The sequence below is a fragment of the Hyaena hyaena genome, unplaced genomic scaffold (genome assembly GCF_003009895.1).
Source record: "Hyaena hyaena isolate Hyena2069 unplaced genomic scaffold, ASM300989v1 scaffold_1524, whole genome shotgun sequence".
Lineage (NCBI taxonomy): Eukaryota > Metazoa > Chordata > Mammalia > Carnivora > Hyaenidae > Hyaena > Hyaena hyaena.
The window spans coordinates 71,943-97,704 of record NW_024082157.1 but is presented as its reverse complement, the minus strand read 5'-3'; the positions used below and the strand labels follow the sequence as shown (position 1 = coordinate 97,704).

The 25,762-nt window shown below is 38.4% G+C and overlaps 1 long non-coding RNA gene across 1 annotated transcript in view; it reads right to left on the bottom strand.

The window, feature by feature from the left end:
* The window catches only part of LOC120225850, a 150,836-nt gene extending 128,255 nt beyond the window's left edge, over positions 1-22,581 (bottom strand). Inside the window, exons 1-2 of the long non-coding RNA XR_005526897.1 lie at positions 22,457-22,581; positions 5,236-5,281 (exon numbers count right to left, since the gene is read on the bottom strand). This is a non-coding gene — a long non-coding RNA (uncharacterized LOC120225850). The remainder of the gene's footprint in view (positions 1-5,235; positions 5,282-22,456) is intronic.
* Positions 22,582-25,762: the final 3,181 nt, after the last annotated feature.

Below are 25,762 nucleotides of genomic sequence, written 5' to 3'. Positions count from 1 at the left end.
AGAGAGGGAGAGAGGATCCCAAGCAGGCTCTGTGCTGTCAGAGTGGAGCCATCATGGGGTGCAGTCACATAAACTATTAGATCATGACCTGAGCTGAAATCAAGAGTTGGGCACTTAACCAACTGAGTCACCCAGCCACCCTTCTTTTATTTGTTTTTAATTGATGTACTCATTATGTAAGCTTTCAGGTAGAGATTTTATTTTATTAGTAATTTGGCTCACTCAAAACCAGAATTTCAATGACAATAGAACCAGTGCCTTTAAAAGAGTGATGTTTCCCTAATTTTTACTGTTCATTTTAAAATAACTTTTTATTGGGGCACCTGGGTAGCTCAGTCAGTTGAGCTTCCGACTGTTGATTATCGGCTCAGTTCATGATCCCAGGGTTGCGGGATTAAGCCCCGCATTGGGATCCACACTGAGTGTTCTGTTTAAGATTCTCTCTCACTGTCTTTCTTCCCCCCTTTCCCTCTTGTGGTCTCTATGTCTCTAAAATAAATAAGATGGTAGATAGATGATAGATAGATGATAGATAGATAGATAGATAGATATATATTTTTTATATATAGATATGGATGATATAGATAGATGATATAGATATAGATAGGTAGATAGATAAAATAAGTTTTTATTGGAATACATTTCACCACAGGTATTGAAAAGATTAAAAAGTCTTGAGCATACACCTGAATAAATGTTAACCAAATAAACACATTTGTGTAATCACAGCACAGGTGATGAAACATGTCATTTCCAACAATTTGTACTTGGCTTAATCTCCTTTAGTTACTGTATCTCCTGCAAAGATAAATGGTATCCTGCCTTCTATCATGACAGATTATTTTTGTCTATTTATAAATGGAATCATGTATTCTGTACTAATCTATATCTGTTAAGTAAGCTTATAATATCCATGCTTTCTTTCTTATTTATTGTCATCCCATTGTCCACAGTAAGCATGAAACCACAATACAATTATCCAGTTTACTGTTGATGGTTACTTAGGCTGTCTTCTGTTTTTGGCTACTGTAAATAGTATAGAAATAAAGTCTGCTATGGATTGAACTGTGTCTCCTCAAAATTCGTATCTTGAAGTCCTAATCCCCAAATGTGACTGGTTTTGGACATAGGGCCTTTAGGAAGGCAATTAAAGTTAAATGAAACCAAAAGATGGGGCTATAATTCCATGGGGTCCATGTCCTTGTAAGAACATGTGCCAACCCAGAGCAAAGGCCATGTGATCTTTTTCTTCCCATCAAGAAGGTGGTTATCTACATACCAGAAAGAGAGCTTTCACTAGAAACGAGTCCTGACACTTTGGTCTTGGACGCTGGCCTCCAGAACTGTGAGAAAATTATTGTCTGTCAGTTAAACCACCCAGTCTTTGGTATTTTGTTATGGCAACCCAAGTAGACTAATAAACACTCAAGTATATATTTTATAAAATTTTTGTATTCATTTTAATATAGAGGTTTTGTACATATCTCATTAGTTTTATTCTTAGGTAAATAAAATTATCTATAACTACTAAAATGCTATCAATCCTTAAATTTTACCTTTGAATTTTCACTGCCAATTTGTAAAAATATAGTTATATTTTTAATTGGTCTGGCATACAGTTCTCTGGAACTTTTATCTTTTTTAACTGTAACAGTTTATTTCTAGATTATCTTGGATTTTCGACATATACTTTAATTCATTTCCAAATAAGAACATTTCATTTATTCTTTTCTAATTCTTATAATTTATATTTTCTTGCCTTATTACCCAAGCTAGAATTTATAGTAATATACTAAACAGGGGTGGTAATAGTAAGTGCACTGCCTTATTTCTGACCTTAAGATGAACGCTTTCAGGGCACCTGGGTGGCTCAGTCAGTTAAACATCTGACTCTTGGTTTCAGCTCAGGTCATAATCTCACAGTTCATGAGTTTGAGCCCCACACCAGGCTCTGCGCTGAGGGCATAGAGCCCGCTTGAAATTCTCTCTCTCTCTTCCTTTCTCTGCACCTCCCCTCTTGTGCTTGTGTGCTCACTCGCTCTCTCTCTCTCTCTCTCTCTCAGGATACATACATACATACATACATACATATAAAAACAAAACTTTAAAAAATGAGTATTTTCAATCTTTTACTGTTAACTGTAATGTTTAGTGGAGATATTTTAGAAATACTCCTGAGCAAATTAAGGTAGTCCTTTGCCATATCTACTAAGATCTTTCTCATATCTATATCAAATGATAAAATGCATCTACTGAGAGTATCATTTTTTCTCTTCCTTTGAATGAGTCATAATTTGATTACAGAAGGAGAACTACTAAAAATGATGTCAAATAAGTGGGTTTCACATAAGTTTGACCTAAGATAGTTTGTTAATGAGATAAGCAGTCTATGTAACTCCACTGACTTGATGTCTGGTTCAGCACTGGGCAGCGCCAGCATCTGCAGTGCAGGCATTCGGGAAGAAAGACGCATGAAAGGCAGAGAAGATGGAGCACAACCTGGAACCCACGCTACCAGCTGAAAGTCACAAAGATAAAATAAGACCCAAGTTAGTCTTGCACCATATCAATTCTCCAACTTCAAAGATCTGAGGGACCCGCAGGAGAAAATGGTGCCTTTTCAACTGACTGAGTAGTCAGAGAGGCAGAAAATAGTGGCCTAGACAAGGCTAGAGGACCCGATACCACGTACCAATAATGCGAGCCAGCTGACTGAGCATAGCCTGCGCGAACTGCAATAGTGTCTAAACTTACTTTGATACCCAAGCATAACAATGGCAGCTGTTTACATTTTCACCTTCCAAATATTGCACAGATTTCTCTCATAACCAATCCGAAAGAAGCTACAAATGAGAAAGGAAAGTCTGTCCCAGTTGAGCTATACTGACACAAAACAAATCCATCTGGGCATCCATACATACATATACCGCTCTCCATACATAATTTCAAAATAAAGACAAAAGCAAAAGCCCAATTCTACATTACATGACAGTATTATAACTAACATAACTGAAAACAGTCTAACTGTGAACCTTGGCCTCACTTCTAAACATTTTCCTCCTTCAAGTAGCAAACATCAGAGTAGAGCGGGTAGGAGGGATGGGAGTGTGAAGGGAGAGAACCACTTCATGCCAGTAAACAAGGCGTTACATTTACTTTCTGCTGTAAGAAGCTGCCCACACAGCTCAATCAAATGAACTTCTCATGTTTTCAATTCCCCAGAAGCTCTATATCTTCTTTCCTAAAACCAGGTATTTTAGCTTTAGGGCCTTCTTGATTCAACTGGTATAGCCACATTGTTCTCAATCTGGGGTTGTAGGACTTGCTTCCCTGTTGTCATAATAACATACCTCCTACCTCCTGCCTGAAGGAGACTGAGTAAAGATCAAAACACCATTTGGGCAACCTTTTCCTCTCACTGTTCTTCCTTTAAACATTCATTAACAGGTGGCAAAGTGGGGGACCCTTATCAACACTCCCACTCACTCCCTGGTGAACATTCCCACTCACTCACCACTTGGGTGAGAACATTTTCCAATGACTATGAATGAGATTTTTCATATTCCCTACATCAGCTCACAAGGCTCCCATCCTTTGTCCTTCACAAAGCCATGCCTCTGGTAGCACTTTATTGGCATTGCAAAATCTCTCAGTAACTATGAAGGATCTGAAATTTTACTCTCACAACTAAGCTTGTAAGCTCACAAGTTACTCTGCCACACTTTGATTTAAAGTGGAGAGAAACATCAACATACTAAGTCAGAGATAAAGGAGTTATTAGTCACGAAAATGGTAGTAGCCAGAGTATCTGCATTTATGCAGGTTCCCTGAACCCCATTTCCCAAAAACTGATCCAAACGGGATTAGTTGGTGCCTGCACATGATGGATAGCCTTTATCTTCCTAGGCTCTATGCTCTACAAACATCCTTTGAAAAATTAGTCATGCCTTTGTTCAAAAGACATATGGAAACATTGGAGAGCCATGAAGACTTGTCTCCCAATATTCAACTAAATTCCACTGAGCTCACAGGTATAGACTGACAGGAAGAAGGCAATACAGGAGAGGAATGGGCCATGGACATCTGGGCCACAGGTCATGCAGCATACTTAAGACTTTAGGACCTACTCAAGACCAATCTTGTATATACCCATTCTGTTTGATGATGGAATATTACTGTGCTTATCTGCTTTTAAGGTTAGGTAGGTCAGAGAACACCCAATTCATGATGTCAGGACACATGGTAATCTCAGGTTATATGGTCAAGTGTTCTGCCTTTCCTAGGGCCCTGAAGATAGTCAGACTGTTTTTCAAAAAGAAAATTATTATTTTTAATTTTTTAATGTTTATTTATTTTTGAGAGAGGCAGAGACAGAGTGCAAGTGGGGAGGGACAGAGAGAAAGGGAAACACACAATCTGAAGCAGGTTCGAGGCTCTGAGCTGTTAGCACAGAGCCCAATGTGGGGCTCGAACCCACAGATTGCAAGATCATGACCTGAGCCAATGTTAGACACTCAATCAACTGAGCCACCCACGTGCCTCTCAAAAAGAGAATTATTATCTGCTGGGTAAGGCATACATTGCTACAAATTTCTAAGGAGCACCCCGAAGGTTCAAGTAACGTTCCTATTTTGCCAAAAATACTTCAAGAAAATGGAATCTTCTAGGCCATATGCCTACATGGAAGAATAGATTTTTATAGAACACCGTACCTGTTGCAGGGATGTTTATTGTTCTAATTCCTGTTCAGAACTGGCAACTTTTAGGGTTACATGGTGAACGTCAGAGGTAGAACATATGACTCCAATATCGAAAAGGCCCACTAAGCACAGTCTCTTTTTCTTGTAGCACAAGATGTCAGATGCAGAAATGTGTCCATTGAAGAAATAGATCTCCATGCCTTGAACAACTGGACCCCAAGATAGACCCATAACCTTTTATGAGATTTATTTTCTACTCATTGACATACATTTATCTTACAACTGATTTTAAAATATATGCTACTTTTTGCTATTAGTTCAAAAGAACATGTTATAATCAATGTAATAGAATAGCATGATGTCCTGTAGCCTAGATAGGCAATCAGGAATGTACAGTTGAGACAGCCCCAATGGAGGACGGAGAGATTGTATTGCTGGGTTAGCAGCTGGAGGAAAATAGCTTCTGATATCTTTTAACGAACAAGAATAAACCAACCAACAAACAAAAACATTTGCCAGATGAATAGTCACTTACCAGGTCCCAGCAGAAGTGTCGATCTGTTCCAGCAATGAAATCACATCTGAAACAGCAACATAATGAGAATAAAGACCCAATTAATTTTACAACTAGTATCTAAAATTTCTCTGTCTTCTACAGAGACCAAATATGTAAGTGAATGAGTATGTGGTAAATCATTATCCCTGCATCTTTCAAGTTTTTAATGGTGGCACTAATCTGTGCAATCCCTCCAGTAATGTGGTATATATTTTAATATGTTTGCATTTGAGAGGAATTTCTGGTGGCTCTATTTGTCTGACTCTAACATCAGATTCCTCACTCCATAGGTTGGGAATATTGCATTCTGTAAGTTACTAAGGATGTCTATCCCTATTAGGCATTCTGGAATATAATCACAGAGATGATTCATCACCCACTGTGGGAAGAACTCAAGCCAAAACTCTGTTCACAACATAGCCTCTAGAGGTACCTGACTTTGGCTCAGTTCATGATCTTACAGTTCATAAGTTCAAGCCCCACATTGGGCTCCATGCTGAAAGCTTAGAGCCTGGACCCTGCTTCAGATTATGTGTCTCCCTCTCTCTCTCTAAAAAAGAGACTTGTGCTCTCTCTCTCTAAAAAAATAAATGAACATTAAAAAAAAATAAAAAAACAACATAACCCCCATAAGACCCTAGAATGACTGTCGACCTCATCAGTGTCACCAGTAATTGTGAGCTCAGAGCAACACATATAGCAGTATCCAAACTATCTCATTATTCCCTTTTTTCCCCAATGCATAGTCACCCTAGTAAATGGTTCCATTTCCCTTTACAGAAGGCTGGGGAGAAATGCAGTAGAATGTTTTGAGCTGTACGGCAAGATGCTTCCTCAAGTAGCACCATCATTCTTTTATTACAAGGTGCTCTCAGATTGTGAACTTGGTCAAGTCTGAAATTGTCAGTCTATAACTTGTTATTGTAGTGACTGAAGTCAGATCTCTGTTCATCAGATCTAGAGATTTTCAGGTCATGCAAATCAAGTAAGATTTTAGCCATCTATCCATGTATTTCAGTTCTTAGAAATGACGAAAACTTGCGAGGGTTAAAATATCCTGATCGCTACTTCTTCCCTGCAGCCCAGGACAGAGAACAGGCTCACTGTGTCTTTGTTGAGTATGAGCCACCCCTCTGAATCCCTATAGCTTTTGTCAATCTTTTGTCAATCCCTTCAGTCTTAAGTTTACTCTGCCTTTTCCCCTATTTTGTGTGTGTGTTTCTGACTGCTACACACTATGAAAAATAAATGTTTGGATTTATGCATGCAAACACACAAATATTAAAAAATTATGAGATATTATGCCTAGAAGAGTACTTTCCACATAGTAGAGCATCCTTAATGTTTTTTTCACTTTAATTCCCATAAAATTAGAGATACCTTTTAAATGCAATCAATTCCCCACAAAAGTTAATTGTGATGGAAAATCAGCTCAACATAGTTTAAGGATGGAGAAGAATATATTGTTTCCTGTAACTGAACTGTAGGAAAGACAAGTATACAACTTATCCTTAAGTACATTGAGAACTATAATTTACACTACAATCCAGCACTTTGTCTCCACTGCTGTTTTTATTTCTTTCTGTATACTGATTAGCTTTCTCAATTTTGGTCATTATGATGGCCATCAGCATATATTAGAATCATATAGTTGTACTCTAGCTCTGGAGAGTACAAGTAGGGCCAAGTGAGCAAGGTAATAAGACAGGTAGCCCATTTCTGGAATATATTACTGACAAAGAATTGAGAATATTCTCCCCAACATATGCTGTTCCATTACAAAGAAAAACTCAGACCAACAAAATAAGAAACATTAATGATAAGAAAGACCTAATACTCAATGTCTCAGAATTTCATATACATTACAAAAAAGAGAATGAACAAAGACATGATTTATGCTGATGGGAAGATACATATGAACTGTAAAATAAATGTTATGTATAGATGTATAAATATATACATGCATATGTGTGCATATATGCATATCTGCATGCAAGTAGATAGAAAGTTGCATTTAAATATAGTGATGGGGGAGTGCGCCTGGGTGGCTCAGTGGGTTAAGTGGTCTATTTTGGCTCAGATCATGATCTCCCAATTCATGGGTTTGAGCCCTGTGTGGGGGCTCTGTGCTGACAGCTAGCTCAGAGTCTGGAGCCTTCTTCGGATTCTGTGTCTCCCTCTCTCTCTGCCCCTCCCCAGCTCATGCTCTGTCTCTCTCTCTCAAAAATAAATAAACTTCAAATTTAGTAAGGGAAACAATCATATATATAAGGAAAATGCAAGCCACTTTAAAAAGAATGTAAACATTTGTTATCTCTGTTTAACTCAATTAACTAAGGAAAAATTACCCAGTGAAATAAGTGATCCAAATTTGAAAACTTATAACCTTTAAATGTATCTGTGTTTTTGTTACCTCAGATGATTAACATATCCTGGAAACTAAGTTAGAAAATTTACCCACAATAAGAAAAGACAACTATAAACTGATATTAAATACATGTGTGTACATACAAACATTATAGGTAGACACCACATAGAAGATAGATAAATAAAAAGAGAAAGCATTATTTAAAGGGGGAAAAATCACAAAAAAGTAAAAAAAAATCATATATAGCATTTATATATGCAATAGTATGTGACGGTTAAACATTTTTGACCCGAATCTATAGATCTCTGCTATATACTACACTCTGGCAATGCAACAAAGTTTGCTATGTATTAGAACTTGTGTTGAGTCTAGCAATCAGGTCAAGGTGCCATATGTCAATTGAGTTGAAAACGGGTCTTTGGACTTTGACCTGACCATTTCTCTTATTGATTAAAGACCTTGTGACAGGGATCTGATGCACAAAATAATGACTATGACAAAGATTGGTTAGGACATGCATTTTATGACTAGGTTTTGTTCAGCTCTAAATAACCTGTACCCATTCAATGGGGTATTTTAGATTTTTGTCACACAAAGATAGCACAAATTAGGGAATATGTAATTAGAGAAATTTTATTCAAAGTAAAACTACTTGGCCTTCCTAAATGAAAGTAGTCTAGACTGACTTTATAGCTAAATTATACTATCCGTAGTAGCTTTACAGTACAGGAGAATGGACGATCAATTTTATGGTTTAGACATAATTGTTGCTTTCCTGTCTCCTCAGATATGCTTACAAGGCTCTTCTGGTTTTTTGTCTTGACCCACCGCAGTCAGCATTGCCTTGTCTGATATTAGTGTTCTATGAAATTATGTTCACCAGGAGAACATGACAGCCGGACCACTTGCTAACAACTTTGAGGCCAAGCTGCTAGTGCCTGGCCAGCTCCCAGCTGTCAGGGCTGTTTTCCTATGGAAATGTAGATATGGAAAACTTATCTATAGGATCATAGAAGTAGAAATAAAAGTAAAGATGGCATTTGAGTGAGTGGTAAATCTAGCACATTGGCTGGATTCATTTAAAGCATTTACCCCTATCTAGCAAAGAATTTCACAAAGGTATTAAATTCTGGAAATATCTGTGAGATCTTCTTAGGTTACAACAAACACAGCAACTATATTACCAAGTAAACATTTTATCTGAGATAATTAAATGCAGAATACTGTCTTAAAATGTTGTCTTTTATTATGTACTAGTCGTACCTTCCATTCAATATTTTCAGTTTTTCAAGGGCAGTGACTGTCCCATAGCCTCTATATACCACCTACTCAGTGATAGTCTTATTAGCATCGACGTGAGTAAACACTTAAGTGGCTGGTTATAGAGTGGAAAATAGAAATGGACTGAAAGGAGACATGGCTTCTTCAATCTACTCTAATGCATAATACTAGCTGTCACCAGCCTCAAGAAATCATTTTCTTCTGAAATAGATTTAAAATGCAATTTATGGAATATAGTATTTTTATCTCCCTCCTCTTTGAAAGTCTATCTTCAATAACTGGAGATGATGACTTTTTCCATTGTTTCCAACAGTCTCTGAAAATTTAATGATACCAGGGATACTCAGACATCCAGCTTTAATAAGCACTTGCACACTGACCCCTGATTCCTCGGATTGCTACCCAGCCTTAGTGCTTCCTGGTGAAAAATAATTGGATTACCTCAAACTCAGATACAGCTAACTCCTGGAAGCTTGCTAAGTATAAGAATGGTTTAGAATGTTCTCAAACTTTATTGTATGTTAGAAATACCTGGAAGCCTTAGAAACAGAGTTTGCTGGACCTACCTCTATATAATTTAATAGGTTACCAGGTGACGTAAACAGTGCTGGTCTAGGTTTCTACATTTTGAGAAATAATATACATTAACAAATGTGTATTGAGAACTGCTGATCTAAATATTGTGGTAGGTACAATAATGGCCCCCCAAAGATGTGTACCTCCTAATCTCCTACAGCTGTGAATATGCCACCTTACATGGTAGAAGAGACTTTTTGGATGTAATTAAAGCTAAGGGCCTTGAGGACGGAAAGTATCTGTAAGTTATGAAGGGGGATCCAATATAATCACATGGGTCTTTAAAAGCAGAGAAACTTCTGAGCTGTATCAGAGAGAGGCCAATATGACTGCAAAAGAATGGTCAGAGAGATGAAATGACACAGGAGGGAGAAGTGCCATGAGCCAAGGAATGTAGGCAACATCTAGAAGCTGAAAAAGACAAGCAGATTTTCATATACAGCCCCCAGAAAGAAACTCAGCCCCACCAACACCTTAAGTTTGGCCTAGTGAGACTCATGTGAGGCTGGCCTAAGGAACTATAGGATAATAAATTCCTCTTTTCAGGGCACTAAGTCTGTGATGATTTGTTACAATAACAACAGAAATTGAATACAGATAATAAAAATTCCTATCAGCCAGAATTATACCTCCCTATCTGTTCTTTGTGGACCCTTCACATGCCATAAAACAAAAACAAAATCCAAATATATATAGGTAGCCATTATAGCAGCAAAAGTCTTAAAATTGTTATCAGAAAACCAGCATTTATGTACCACTTACTATCTGTATTCTTGTAGACATACACACGCATTTAATGAGAAATATTTGAGACCATCCTATGTAAAAGGCTATATGCTATGTGTCAGGACAGAAAAACCAAGTCATGTACAGCTACTACCTTTAAGTGGCTTTACCACTGGAGACAGCAGCAAACCAAGACAAAGAACAGTGTGGAATGATCTAGATATCAAAATGACCCAGATAATTGATATTCAGAATTGTGATGTGAAAGCCCGGAAGGGTGTTTTGGCTTTTCTGATTCCAAAATTTTTTCATATAAAATTACATTTTGGAGCACCTGGGTGGCTCAGTCAGCTAAGCATCCAACTCTTGATTTCAGCTCAAGTGATGATCTCATAGTTTGTGAGTTTAAGATCCGAATCAGGATTCATGCTGACAGTGCAGAGCCTGCTTGGGATTCTCTCCCCCCACTCTCTGTTTCTCTCCAACTCTTTCTCTTTGTCTGTCTGTCTGTCTGTCTTTCTCTCTCTCTCAAACAAGCAAACAAACTTCAAAATTACAGTTTTCACAAAGAAGACCTAATATTTATTGAGGGTTTGTAAGAGCTACCAGGTGTTTAAGTGGTCAATGAGGACAATGACCGTAACTAAAAATAATAATCAAGGCTTTATTTACCAACTGCAATAGTATAAGCAAGAGGCCAAAAAATAATATAGTACTGGCTTCTCCCTATTACATTTTACCCCCAGATTGGCATTGGTGAGGAGCAGGTGATGTGCGGTGTGGACCTAGAGGATGTGTGGATGGCAGAGAAAAAGGACTAAGAGTGGAAAAATATGAGTCAGCCTAGTTAAGGTTCGAGAAAAGGATGTCTCAATGGAGGGGAAGTACATCATCAAAGTCCAAAAAGTACATCAACAAAGCCCCCTGCCACCCAACAGGAACCCTCCATTTGGGGGGGGTCTCTGAGCTAGTAATGCCGGTATGTGCAAGAGAACGGTTGGCCTGCAGTGGAGAAGGGGCCAAGTCCTTGAGTACAACTTCCTCCAAAAACTGCAATGCACTGGCTGAGCACCAAGTCCAGAGGCAGAATGACAGCTTCTACTACGAGCCCTGACAGGCAACACCTTGCATTTGCCCATGGTTTGGCCTTAAAGATCACACAAAGGATTGCAGCCTAATAGGACCAGTGCTATCCAAAAGAAATATAATGTGAGCCATGTATGTAATTTTAGATTTTAAACCAGCCATGTTAAAAAAAAAAAAAAAAAAAACCCCAAAAACAAACAAAAAAAGAAACTGGTAAAATCCATTTTAATAATATGGTTTATTTAATCTCATGTAGCCAAATTAGTATTTCCGACTGTATTCAATACCAAAATATTTTAAAGGTTTTAATGGGATATATTACACTCTTCCCATGCTAAGGTTTCAAAATCTGGTGTGTATATATACTTAAAGAACATCTTAAAAGAGTAGGAGTAGTCACACTTCAAGTGTTTCATAGTCACATGTGGCCCCTGGCTATTATAGTGACAGTGCAAAGATAGGGCCCTCACTACTTACTCTGAAAAAAGGCACAAAGGTATAGTCCAAAATCATGCAATTCCAGGTTTGTTTCAGCTCCACATTACTAGCCACGTGGCCATAGGCAAAATTCTTAACTTCCTTGAGTTAATATATTTAAATTTCCTAGTCAAGGCTCTGATACGTACATGGGACTCAAGGCATAATAGTTTTCTTTATCTCAAGTTTCCTTCCCTCTACACAAATTGTTTCAACTGAAGAGAATCATTATGGGGCATTAATGAAGTAAAATATATTAACATTTTAGCGAGTGCTCAGAAAGAGTTAACACTGTAGGTCTGAAACTGCTGTTTTTAGAAGGGCTTGCTTACAAGGTTGGCCCTTGTCTGGCACCTGGGAACTTAGCTTTTGACCTGTTCCCTAACTGATTAAAGGTAAATCACTGTGTTTAGACTATACCAAAAAAAAAAAAAAAAAAAAAAAAAGTGATTTACGGTAAATAAAATCACATTTTATTGTGTGAATACCAACTGCAATAGTACAAGCAAGAGGCCAAAAAAGACTATAGTACTGGCTTCTCCCTATTACATTTCCTCCACAGACTGGCATCAGTGGGAATCTGGAATTTTGAACATACAAGGGACACAGAGTACCTATGTGATCAGCACAATAAAACCTTGGGTGCTCAGTCTCTATAATGAGCTTCCTTGGTAAGAAATACTGCACACATTTTATTGCATTTTTTGCTGCTGAAGAAAGGGTCATATTTAATTTGCCCCATTACAGGAAGAAGAAAAAATAAGAAAACCTGTATACGGATTGCTACAGATCCTGTCTTCTTGCTAATCCTGTCATATATCTTTTCACTAAAATACACTTTTGTTCTGAGTCCATCTAGTGAATCACTAACCATGAGGATGGCCTTGAACACCTCTGAAACAAGAAATATTCTAAATAGTAAATAAATTTATATTTGAATTTAAATCTCTCTAATAAAGCTACTTCCACTTGAGGAGCGCCTGGGTGGCTGAGTCAGTTAAGCCTCTTTTAAAAAAAAAATTAAATTTAATGTTTTATTTATTTCTGAGAGAGAGAGGCAGCACAAGCAAGGGAGGGTCAGAGAGAGAAGGAGACACAGACTCTGAAGCAGGCTCCAGGTTCTAAGCTGCTGTTAGCACAGATCCCAACACGGGACTCAAACCCACGAACCATGCGATCATGACCTGAGCCAAAGTCAGGAGCTTAACCAACTGAGCCACCCAGGGGCCCCTGAGTCAGTTGAGCTTCTGATTTCAGCTGAGGTCATGCTCTCACGGATCCTGACTTCAAGCCCCGAGTAGGGCTCCACACTGACACTTGGGAGCCTGCTTGGGATTCTTTCTCTGCCCCTCTCTTTGTACCCCTCCCCACTCTCTCTCAAAATAAATAAACTTATTTTAAAAAAAAACAACAACAACTATTTTCACATGCGTTATGTATTAGAGCTGGGAGAACAGGCAAAATTAAATGAATAAATATAATTTTCGTGTAAGCAATGTAGAAAATGGCACTAAAAAGTGGTTCTGGCAGAATATCTGGAAGCCTTAGGAGCTCCCCCATAGGCCTTCAACCAGAGATTGATTTGGTTCAAAACTATTCAGGTCCACATCTAAGAGGGAAAATCAAATTTCCTTCTGGGCTATATATATATTTGTTATATATATAATTGTTAATATATTATATTATCTATAATTTTTTAAAGTAGGCTCCATGCCCAATGTGGGGCTTTGAATTCACCACCCTGAGATCAGCCAGGCACCCCCATGAAGGTGTATTAAAACAGCTTAACTGAGATCATCACAAAACATTTACATTTAATAGTCTTAGCAAAGTAGCAGCAGCAAATGCTACGTGCTGGATATGGAGAAGTCCTCACGACAAATTGCTGGCGCTTGCCACGGTGGACATTTGTTGACAGGAACTGCCAAAAACTGGGACTGTGCATCTGAGTCTCCTTTTTATCCTGGTAGGACCATATCCCTTTTAAAAAAATTTATTTATTTTGAGAGAGAGAGAGAGAGAGTGAGTGAGTAGGGAAGGGGTAGAAAGGGAGGGAGAGAGAGAACCTGAAGCAGGCTCCATACTGTCATCATGAAGCCCAATGCGGGCCACAAACTATGAGACCATGACCTGAGCTGAAATCAAGAGTAGTATGCTTAACCAAATGAGCCAACCTGGTGCCCCTGTTTCTTACAAGAACATGATGGAAGTGGTGTAGCAGTTCAGGTCTAATTTTCGAAGAGGTATATTTCCTCTATTGCTTCCTGCCTTGTCACTTGTGTAGAGGCAGAGGAACCCAAGATCAGAGTGGACAGCAAAACCAAAAAAACAGAAATAGCCCATGCTTTGAACTATGTCACAGGAAAGCCAAGCACAGGATGTCGAGCAGCAGTTCAACTCAGCCCTGGCAGGAGATCCTGAATTGTACTTCTATAAAAATAAGAAATAAATGCTCATTGAAGATTCTAAAGTATTAGGGTTATTTATATAGTCATTGTTATTCTAACAAAGGAAAATCTCAGTATATAGGAAAATAACTGTCATACAAACCCCCTTCATTTGACCTCAACAGATAAAAACACCATGATAGAGTTTTAGCTCCAGATGATCATATTACCTGTGGACAAAGCACTGCCTTGAGAAATCACTAATGAGACCAGTCTATGGTGATCACCTTTCCCACTGCACAGTTCAGTCCCAAATCAGAGCTGCTTTTAAGGAATCTGAGGCCAAATACATCCAATATTTAATCTAAATTCTTCCATAAACATTGACAGGGGTTTTACAACAGACTCACTCCAACTGTTAGACAGTACTGATACCTCACCTAATAACTGCCTCTTCACAGTTTCTAAATGTTCACTCCCTCCTTCGTACTATCAAAGAATTCTCTCTTATGTTTTTTTGGTGTCCTGTCCTCAACATCTTGATTCCTTTATCCCTCTACCAACTCCTTTCACCAAAGCATTGGCTGTATCAGCAGAAACGTGAACCTCTTGAGCATTACAATTTTAAAAAGATATCTGTTAAATAGAATGTATTATTTGGTAATAGGTTTTATAAATGCATTGAATTCTATTTCATTTGCCAAAGTGACATCATTTACTTCCATATTTCTACAACAGGAATTTTAGTCATTTGTAGAATTCTTCAGAAGAGTTTGAAAAACAAAAGCAGTCTCAATCTGTAAATGCCACAAAATATTAATAATGTATGATATTATATATTACAAGTTTCAATATGGTCTTAGTCTTTTTTGATACGAGGGGGACGTTTTTTGCCTTAGGTATTTGAAATTTGTGGTACAATATTATTTATTAAATGGATTACTTCCTATAACTTGAATTCAACATAGCAACTCACTGGGTTACTAATAGGATATGGTCTGAGTTTTATTTGTTTATTGAAAGCATACTATATTAAATTTTGTATTAGCAGCTAAATACTAATAAGACATGTATTTCTTACCTGATATCACTTATACTAGTTAAATTATTTTACCAGTTAGAATTTTGGTTTAACGACTATCAATGATTTATTTTATTTTTTTTAAATTTTTACTAGACACACAATGTTACATTAGTTTCATGTGTACAACACAGTGATTAGACAAGTTTATATACTTATGCTAGGCTCACCACAAGTCTAGGTACCGTCTTTATTAATGATGTTTTTAAAAACATAAGTAAAAGATTTTTTTTTAAGTATACATTCAAAGAGACAAAATGGGCGATATTCAGATGGTGTAGACTTTTAGTTTCTGAATACATAAATCTGTGAAAGCTTCAGAATGACAACTCTTGAGTAATGTGAAATTTACCTACAGCAGAGTTGAAACTGTGCCAGAGATGTTTCAGAATTCCCTTTTCTCTTTCAAATATTTTTTTCAATATCTGAAAAATGTGAAGGATACCACTTACTAATTTTTCTTCTATTTCAAACAAAGAGAAACGTATTTTAACAGCTCTTGGAAAATGCAATTCTTTTTTACATTTACTGTCCACATTTATAATATCAAAATGAGAAAGAGAATATATGATTTATAGTAGCAAAGATTAGGTATTGGGAGATTTGAGTTTCCATGATAAAATCTAGGTTGGATGTTCCAAGAACTGCTAATTTTTAAAACACTACATTAAAAGATTTTCTAGAATTTAGGCAGAAATATGAAGCATAAGTTTCTAAATAAAATCAAACCATCCTACTGTGATTTATATTGCTTTGAATGATGCATTGGAATTACTATTGTTTTTAATGTAGAGCCAACCTTCTGGCAGCTTTATAATAATTACTAGCAGTTGTATTCTGTTGCATTATTAATCCTTACACTTCCCTCTAAATTATTATTATAATCCCTATACAAACTCTGCTTTTCTCTTTGTGTAACAAAATCAAGTTCTGAATTCCAAAACAAGCACCTGTCAGGTCAGGCAGAATAACTGGTGTTGTTTTCCCATTTTTGATCTCTGTTACCAGGGTGAATCCAGAAATAGCTGTTTTAACACTGTACCGTGTGTACCTCAGGGCCCTTTTCATGAGTCATCATGATTTGGGAGTAATTTGCACAGGAAAAGCACAAAAAGTGCTATGCAGAGGACAACTGATTTATCATTTAGTTTATTTTCACACAAAATGACTCTCAGTTGAATGTGGAATGAGGCGAACATCTAGCTCAACACTAAGCCAATGTCTAACAAGGGGTCTGGATTTTGCGGAATGGATTCTTTTCTTTAAGCGTTAGTATGCCCACTCTCTATTTGTGAGGGAATGTGTAAGTGTATGTACAAAATATTAATCTTTAAAGTCAGTATCTCCAAGAACTGTACTGGAAAGCCCCCAAAAATGCCACCTTCCCAAACCAGGTTGAATATGATATTAATGTTTTATAGAGAAATACTCTGAGTGTGACAATAAAACCTAGAGCTGTGAAAACAGCGACGGTACCTAGTCAGTTCACTGAATAAACTAGAAATAGGTGATGAATAAATAAGGTAATGAATGGATTCATGATTAGGAATATGAAAGGATAATATCGTCTACTTAGTAACTCACCTAATAAGTAGGTGGCAGCACCTTAAAATGACTTGCTTCCTATTGGTTTATTTAAACTTAAAACTAGCTCTTGAGCAAACAAGAGACACCTGAGTAAAAGGGAAGACTTCCTTCTCTCTTCCCTAAATCCTCCGTATTGTTTAATCAAACGGAGTGATTTTAACACTCATTCCAGCATTAAAAATACAAAATGGAGAGAGGCCAGTGTTGCTGGAAGCAGAGGACAAGAGAGAAGCAGCTTAACCTGTGAGGGGCCAACTCCTCTGAGTTCTGTTTTCAAGGCAACCTGGTTATTTTCCTTTGATGAAAACCGTGCAAGAGATGTGGGGTTATGTACCTCGGCTGGACCATAACTTACTGCTGATGTACTTTCCATTTGCCATTGCTTTTATTTTTAAGAGGTAAGTAATGGAGTGGAGCTATATTTGAAGGCAAAATGCACACAAAAGCAGGGCAATATTTGAACACCCAAATGAGAACAAAAGCAGTCCCATGTCCTGGCAAAGAGAGATTTTTTGACAGACACATTACTATCTATTGGGGCAGAGTTTTATTCTTCTAATTGCTTTTGGCCTAAGTTGAAGCTTGCTTCCTGTTGGTTTACTTAACCTATTTAAACCTAAAACTAGTTCTTAGAAGGAATTTTCTTTTCTTTTTCCTTTTTTTTAGTTGATTTTTTGAAAGAGAGAGAGAGAGAGAGAGCAGGGGAGGGGCAGAGAGAGAGGGAGAGAGTGAATCCCAAGCAGGCTCTGCACTGTCAGCAGAGAGCCCAATGTGTGGCTGGAACTCATGAACCCCAAGATCATGGCTTTGAGCCAAAGTCAGATGCCTAACCGACTAAGCCACCCAGCACCCCAAATTTGCTTATATTTTAAATTACAGTCTCATGATACGTATTCTTTGTAATGTAGAGAGGACCGAACCTCAGATTTTTGTTAGCATTTTCTATGCAAAGTCAGCTTCACACTTGAAGATTTCTTATTGAAGAAACTACCGCAGCAGGGTCACAGGTTTTTCAGAAGTAAGTATTTGCTGGACCAAGAAGCTAAGATTTTGATCTCTTGTGTATTGGTGAACATGGGAGAATGGTCCTAGCATTGTACAGATAAAAAGAGGAAAATATCCAGTAGAAGTTCTCAGGCATTGGTCCAAAGACAAATGCTAGTGACCGATATGATAGTGCTATGATGTTTTCTTTCCAAAACTGACCATGCACTAATCCAAAACAGATATGAAAATAAATGTGCATCTTTTAAAACAAAAGCAACACATTTGTATGTTGATAGGCATACATGTATTCATGGGAAAAAATAACCTCCAAACACATTTATAAGAATTAATTCTCGTGGCCCATGGGTGGCTCAGTCGGTTAAGCAGCCAACTTTGGCTCAAGTCATGATCTTGCAGTTTGTGAGTTCAAGCCCCGCATCCGGCTCTGTGCTGACAGCTCAGAGCCTGGAGCCTGCTTCAGATTCTGTGTCTTACTCTCTCTCTGCACCTCCCCCACTCATGCTCTGTCTCTCTCTCTCTGTGTCTCAAAAATAAACATTAAAAAAAATTGAAAAAAATAATTCTCAAGCTAATTTATCTTTAAAATACAATCTTTGGAAAACTCCATCTGTACAGTTGTTAATTTACACACCTATTGTTTTACACAGTGCACTGACAATACTGAACTAAGAAACAAAGCAGAAGTTGCATATTGCTTTCCAAAATGTGTACATTTTTTCCATACTTAAGGACAAAACCCACTTTTTTCAGGTACCGTATAAACATGACTGCAACTTTAAGACAAGTAAGGCCATGGCATGAAAGCTGGAAACAGCTTTCTCCTGCTTCTGTGAGCCAAACCCATCCTTGCTAATGAGTTGTGTTTAGCCAAAGCAGTATTTCTGTTTTATTGTGGTTCAGCTGGGTCTGTTATTCTTGAATTGAACATTTTTGGTGGAGCTCGGGAAGCTCCCTGTCCTTCCATGTTTGCTGAGGCCAACACTTTCCATTCTCTTAAACTAGGCCACCCTACTTGTCTGAATGGGAAGATATTTGACTTTGTTAATACTGTTCCGTGTTAAGGTAATCAGACCTATTTGGCATAGACTTTCAAAGACAGAACAGAAAATAGATAAGCAGAGGAGTTGAGGGCTTTTCAATTGAAGAACGTGGTTCCATAATGACTAGAATTCTGATGCAGAGAATTGCTAAATCAAGAAATGTAAGTTAAAGTTCGATTACAGAATATTTTAAAGAACAACTAAGTCATTGGGATTAATGCCCAGTGTCAGTGGAAATGTATCAACTAATCTTATGGCCTATACAACTCAATCAAAGTCTTGCTTTAGAAAATTAGTTTGTTGGGACATTGGGGTGATTGAAACAGGGAGTGTGGGGAGGTAAGGATAATCTGCAGTGACAGTTATTAATGAAAAGAAATATGAATATGAGAAATTGTTCTAAGGATATTTTGGCCAAGAAAAAAGAAAATTAAAGAATTCAATAAGATATATATGACTAGGAGAATGTTATTAATTGTAACAGAGCAGGTAGGGATAGAGATTATTATAAAATATGAATTTCATTTTAAATATGTTAAGTATGATTTTGCTATTTAATATCTGAGAATAAATGTCTAATATGCAGGTGTAAAAATAACATTCATTTTTCTATAACGTTGGGAGCCACTCTAAGCCCACTAGTCGAGAAAGCTCCTGGTGAGGTTAAAGCAAGTTTGCACGGTCTCTTGCCATTGGATGATGGCCGATATCCACCCCCACTCAGTTATTTCTGCTTGAGCACCGACTCCCAAGGTACCTTGTTGATTGGTATTGGGAGTGACTTGTCCCCTTATTCTGGCCCTGGTATGATGATTGTACCTCGTGAAGGAACTTATTGTGGGAACTTCTTCTTTTGATTATGGGAACAGACATCATGTCTCCGGCAGGTCCTGTTTCCCTCCATACTTCCCTTGAGCTATGAACAGGCTAATGACCCTTACTCATAAAAGATTGACCTTTACGTGTACAATTCTGTTTCTACTGTTGCGTTAGCCCAAGATGTTCCTACAGCTCAACATGTAAATCACCTAACCAAAAATCTCTCTCATGCCCTAGCTATTCAAGAAATCATAAAACTAGACACAAAGGTAAATGCACTCGAAGACGCTATTCTATGTATTGGAAATGAACTAAACTCTTTAAATGTATGGTTGGCTCTCTGAGCCATAAAGAATATAACTGGAAAATCAAGTCTTGCCCGGAGACAAAGAGCCTAACTTAGAGAGAAGGAACAGATAAGGACAGAACATAAGTTACTACATATACCTTTGCTAAATGATGGTGTATAGCAGTCCCTTCCCTAAGGCCTACATTCCACAAACACCTTCACTTACACTGGCAGCTGTGATGAGGATGGATAAGAGCATCTACAACTTAACCTTATGACTTAATCTTAGCGTTATTAAAATGTGTGTGTTATCCTGTTTTTCACTAAGAACACCCTGTTATTTTCTTAGTTATTCACCCTCACTATAATTGGGGCAGTTCTACAAGAAGACTTCTATAAAACCTGTTTCTGTACATTTTCCAAAACATCTTATCACAGAGAACTATCCATTATAAAAATTCCTATTTCTGAGGCCATGTTAATGTTTGACCTATAAATAAAGACACCAAAACCGACAGGGCAGAGATGCCTGCCTGGTGATCAGAAAGAATCTTGGGGCTCTCTCACTGTCTCTCGCCGACGCTGCCCATCCTTCAAGGACGCCTGGACCAGCTGGAATGGGTCTCCAGCAATATAATACCAAAAAGTTATGTACATGTTCACTGAATTAACCAGTCTATTTTTTCACCAAAGTATCACAGCCATGGATTTGGAAAAAAAAAAAAAAAAATAGCAAGGTATCAATAAGATTTTTAAAAATACAAACATGTCAGATGAAAACACATCTTGGGGCGCCTGGGTGGCTTAGTTGGTTAAGCATCCGACTTTCACTTGGGTCATGATCTCGCGGTTCGTGGGTTCGAGCCCCGCGTCGGGCTCTGTGCTGACTGCCAGCTCAGAGCCTGGAGCCTATTTCAGAGTCTGTATCTCCCTCTCTCTCTGACCCTCCCCTGCTCACGCTGTCTCTCTCTCGCTCCTAGAAATAAATTTAAAAAAATATATAAAGAAGAAAAAGAAAACACATCTATGCCAAAAAAAAAAAAAAAAGAAAGAAAGAAAGAAAACCAAAACCAAAACAAAACAATCTGTATAGCTATTTCTCTCCTTTCCTATTTCACTGACCCCATATCTCCCACCCTGAATTTAACACTATAACATACCCTGGAAAATATTTTTATGATATACTGGATAAGTGCAAAAGCCATCACAAATCATTATAAAAGTCTTAAACAATCTGCCCATATGGATTTGAAGAGCTCATTCATACTTATCTTTCCCATCCGCAGCAGATTGAGAGGTCAACCCAGGAGGTGGCCTAAAGCTATGATTCCTAGTTCTTCTGCTCAAAAACTCCTCACAGATTTTTGAGAGGTTATGGCTCTGAGAGACACATCAACATGTCTGCATCCAGATTCCATGTTATCTGTAAATTTCTGGACACTTACTCAGGAACCCAAGTTTTAGAATCTCTGACTTCAGGTAAATTTCCCATACACAAACCCTATCGTCCCTTTCCATTAAAAATCAACTGGCTAAGCATCACAAACTCCCTGCTCATTTTTCTGTAAACTCAACTCCGTACAACATTTTCAAAACTCTTAAATGTTTAGAAATGTGAATTATGAGAGAAAGTTGTTCGGAATTTCCCTCTCCCTGTAACATCCAAAAGTAGGCCATTTCTTGCTTTTTTAAAAAAAAAGAAAGAAAGAAATTTTGAGTACCTTGATTTTCAAAAATGACCACTTTTCAGGGCACCTGGGTGCCCAGTCAGGTGAGCATCTGACTTTGGCTCAGGTCAGGATCTCACAGTTTGTGGGTTCCACCCCGGGATCAGTTCTCTGCGGTCAGCACAGAGCTGGCTTCTGATCCTCTGTCTCCTTCTCTCTCTGTCCCTCCTCCCTCTCTAAAATAAATACAAATTTTTAAAAATGGCTACTTTTCAATTATTCTTGTAAAAATAAATGAAATATTGAATACAATATTCAAACAGAATCTAACACTTCTTGGAGATTGCCACTGATGTCAGCGAAATAAATGGTGGCATAAACACCGATATGACCAGACCCCACGAGTGAAACATCGATGTGAACAACTATCGGTGCGAGAATGCAGGAAATCACCTCCCCAGGAGCCGAGGATCACAGGCAGCGGTTACAGCACCTGGTGAAGCGCAGCACCCGGGAGCCCGGCGCTGAGACTCTCCGAGGGCGCAGAGTGTGAACACCTGACTTCAACGCAGACCCCATCTCCCTCCACGGACCCAGGTGACTCCTAGGAGGCCCCGGTGCACTCAGACCTCTGGCTCTGGAGCTGCCAGCTCCAGCTGCCCCAAGGGGCCCTCTCGGCAGCCCCCTTGCAGGCTCCCGTGAACCTAGACTCCCGGCCACGCGAGTGTCTGCCTACCCCAGGGGCTCCGGGCGGCTGCCACGACCCCGGGAGGCTTCAGTAGGCTGCCAGAGCGGGTCACAGACTTACCCGGCACGTGGCGGCGCCAGTAACCCCGGGGGGAACCTGGGTCACCAAGGCGCCTGGCCGAGCTCCTAGGCCCCCGGGGCATCGCGGTGCCTGTGGGCTCCTAGAGCCCCAGGCCGCCCCTGGCTCACCAGGCAGGCACTCCACCGGAGGTTTCGCGACGGGAGCTGTGGGTGCGGGCCCGCCCCTTCCTCAGCCTCCCCCGCCCTCCGCGCACCTGCCCGCAGGCAGCTCAGGGGGCGCCCGGCGGGTTCCGAGGCACCCGGCTCACGCAGGCGCCGTCAAACCCGGCCGGGGCTCACCCAGGCGCCTGCGGCTGCTGCGGCCCTTAGGCACTGACGGTGGGAACGGCCCGGGAGCAGCCGCGTGTAAAACAGTACGGAGGCTCCTCAAAACACGAAAAAACTACCTACCATGTGATCTGTAATTCCCCTTCCGGGTATTTTTTTCCAAAGCTATGAGGTCAATGTATGGAAAAGATATCTACACTCTCCCACCGTGTGGAAGCCAAGATACAGAAACAGCCTAAGTGTCCATGAGGGATGAATGGATAAAGATGCGGTGTATACATACAATGGAATATTATTCAGCAATTTACAAAAGGACGAAATTTGCCTTGGCAGCAACATTCATGAAAGTCGATGGTATTATGCTAAGTGAAAATTAAGTCAGGAAAAGACAAATACTGTTTTCACTCATGTGGAATCTAAAACAGCTGAACTCAAAGAAATAAAGAGTAGAATGGTGATTGTAAGGGGCTGGGTCATGGGGGAGATGCTGGTCAAAAGTTACAAACTTCCAGTTGTAAGATGAATAAGCTGTGAGGACCTAATGTACAGCATGGTGACTACAATGAATAATACACTATTAAGTACCTGAAAGTTGTTAAGAGGAACAAATAGAGAGTAGAGATTAGCATTACCAAAGAATGGTAATTATGCGAGGGGGTGGAGATACGAAGTAACCTATGATGGTAATCATTTCACAATATTCATATGTGTATGTATCAAATCATCACTCTGTACACTTTAAACTTACATGTTCTATGTCAATAATATCTTCATATGCTGAGAAATTAATTTTCAAAAAATAAATTTTCAAAAAGTAAATGAATTAAAAGCATTGCCCTAATTAATGGTTGCAACTAATTTGCATTCCAAACAGCAATGTATACAGGAGAATTTTCTCACAGTTATATCAACTGTGTACATTAGTAAGCTTTTACATGATTCTAACCTGATAAAACAAAAACACTTCGTGGGGACATCTAGATATGTTTTACTAACAAATACTAAACTTGGAAGTTAATTATTTTTTATATCTGCTAGTAAAAGTGTTATAATTGGCAAACAAGTGATAAAGTATCAAATTTAGTTTCCTTCTTTAATCACTTTGCTATTTCCACATATATTTTAAAAATATTAATCTTTCATGTCTAGACTCTCTTGGGAGTTTCTGGTGTGCTTACATTTAAATAAGTGCCTCTCAATCTTTTTTTAATTTGTTTTTTTAATGCTAATTTATTTTTGAGAGAGAGAGAGACAGAGTGTGAGCAGGGAAGAGGGAAGGAGCAGAGAGAGGGGGAGACACAGAATCTGAAGCAGCCTCCAGGCTCTGAGCTGTCAGCACAGAGCCTGATGTGGGGCTCCAGGCTCAAACTCACCAATTGTGAGATCATGATCTGAGCTGAAGTCAGAATCTTAACCTATTGAGCCACCCAGGTGCCCAAAATAATTGCCAATCTTTGCCTACATACTCAGCCTTCCATTTTAACTGCCTGTCTTGAAATTCAACACCATGCTGTTAGGGGCACCTAGTTGGCTCAATTGGTTAAGCATCCGACTTCAGCTCAGGTCATGATCTCATAGTTCATGGGATTGAGCCCCGCATTGGGCTCTGTGCTGACAGCTCAGAGCCTGGAGCCTGCTTTGGATTCTGTGTCTCCCTCTCTGCCCCTCTCCAACTCATGCTCTGTCTCTGTCTCTCAAAGATAAATAAACATTTAAAAACTGTTGTTAAAATAAATACAAATTTAATTTTCTATTTATCCTTTTTCCAACATTTTCAATTAATTTTAAAAAATAACCCTAATTTAATAATTACCTCATTTTGATTGTACTATGAATTATTATCTTCCATTTTCTAAAGTTGAAGCATCTCTACATATCCTTGGTTTCTAAAACCACCTCAACCACATGATTCTACTTTCCTCTTCTACTTTTCTTCTATTTTATACACACAAAATATGTGCTTAAAATGAAACATTTAACAAAAAAAAACATTTTTTAATTATCCACACTAAAGAATGATTACATTTTACTCTATTGTGTTCATGCTTGCGGATGAAAGGATCAAGTATTAAGCTCAATCTTTTCCTGAAATGCTGCTCTGGGAGTAATTACCCCACCTGTTTAGGAAGTGTAACTGAAGTAACATTGAATTTTTCGCCTTTTATTTCTGTTCCAGTTTTGCCCCACCCAATTCAATATAGCTTCAAGCTGTATTCTCCTTTCTGATTGAGCCATTGTTTGTTAATACCTGAGAGTCTGTCTGATTTCATTTCCCTTCAGGTACAAAACTGCAATTCTCTAATTACTCCTTACTTCTTCACTTTTATCTGTATCTATATTTTAACTCAAAACTATACTAATGGACTTTCTGAGCTAAGGTCTCATTGCACACTCTTTATGCTAGATTTTCTTCTGTAAGAAGTTCAAATTCAAATAGGACCAATAATCATGATTATAAGATTGCTTCCATGTCAGATTGTTTAAATGCCATGGATAAAAACTCTTACCTGCCTTTCTACCTGCCCCTGCGATAGATTTTCCATATTCTAATTACTAAATTATGAGACTTTAGTTTCACCACAATTCCCAAATTAGTCCAAAATTCTCCAGAAAAGAACATTAGTGCCTTAAACTGAGCAGCAACCTATGGCTGATTGTTACAGAAGTCTGAAAACACCAAGAAAACGAGAAACAGAAACATTTCTCTTAGAAATTCTTGCTTGTATCTTTCTATTATACCTGCACAGTAAATTAAATTGTGTAAAAATTACAAAACAAAGCAAACTCTTGACCATACTAACTTCATGTGAAGGTCAAATATTAAAACAACATTCTTTTTAAAATTTAGATAAAATGAAAGAGTAATAATAAAACTCCAAAGCTGTCTTATCTAACATGATAGGCACATTTCACATGGAGCTATTTAAATATAAAACTTTTCTTCATTAAAATCAAATAAATCTTAAAAATCACTTACTTGGCTGCACTTGACCATATTTCAAGTGCTCAACAGACACAT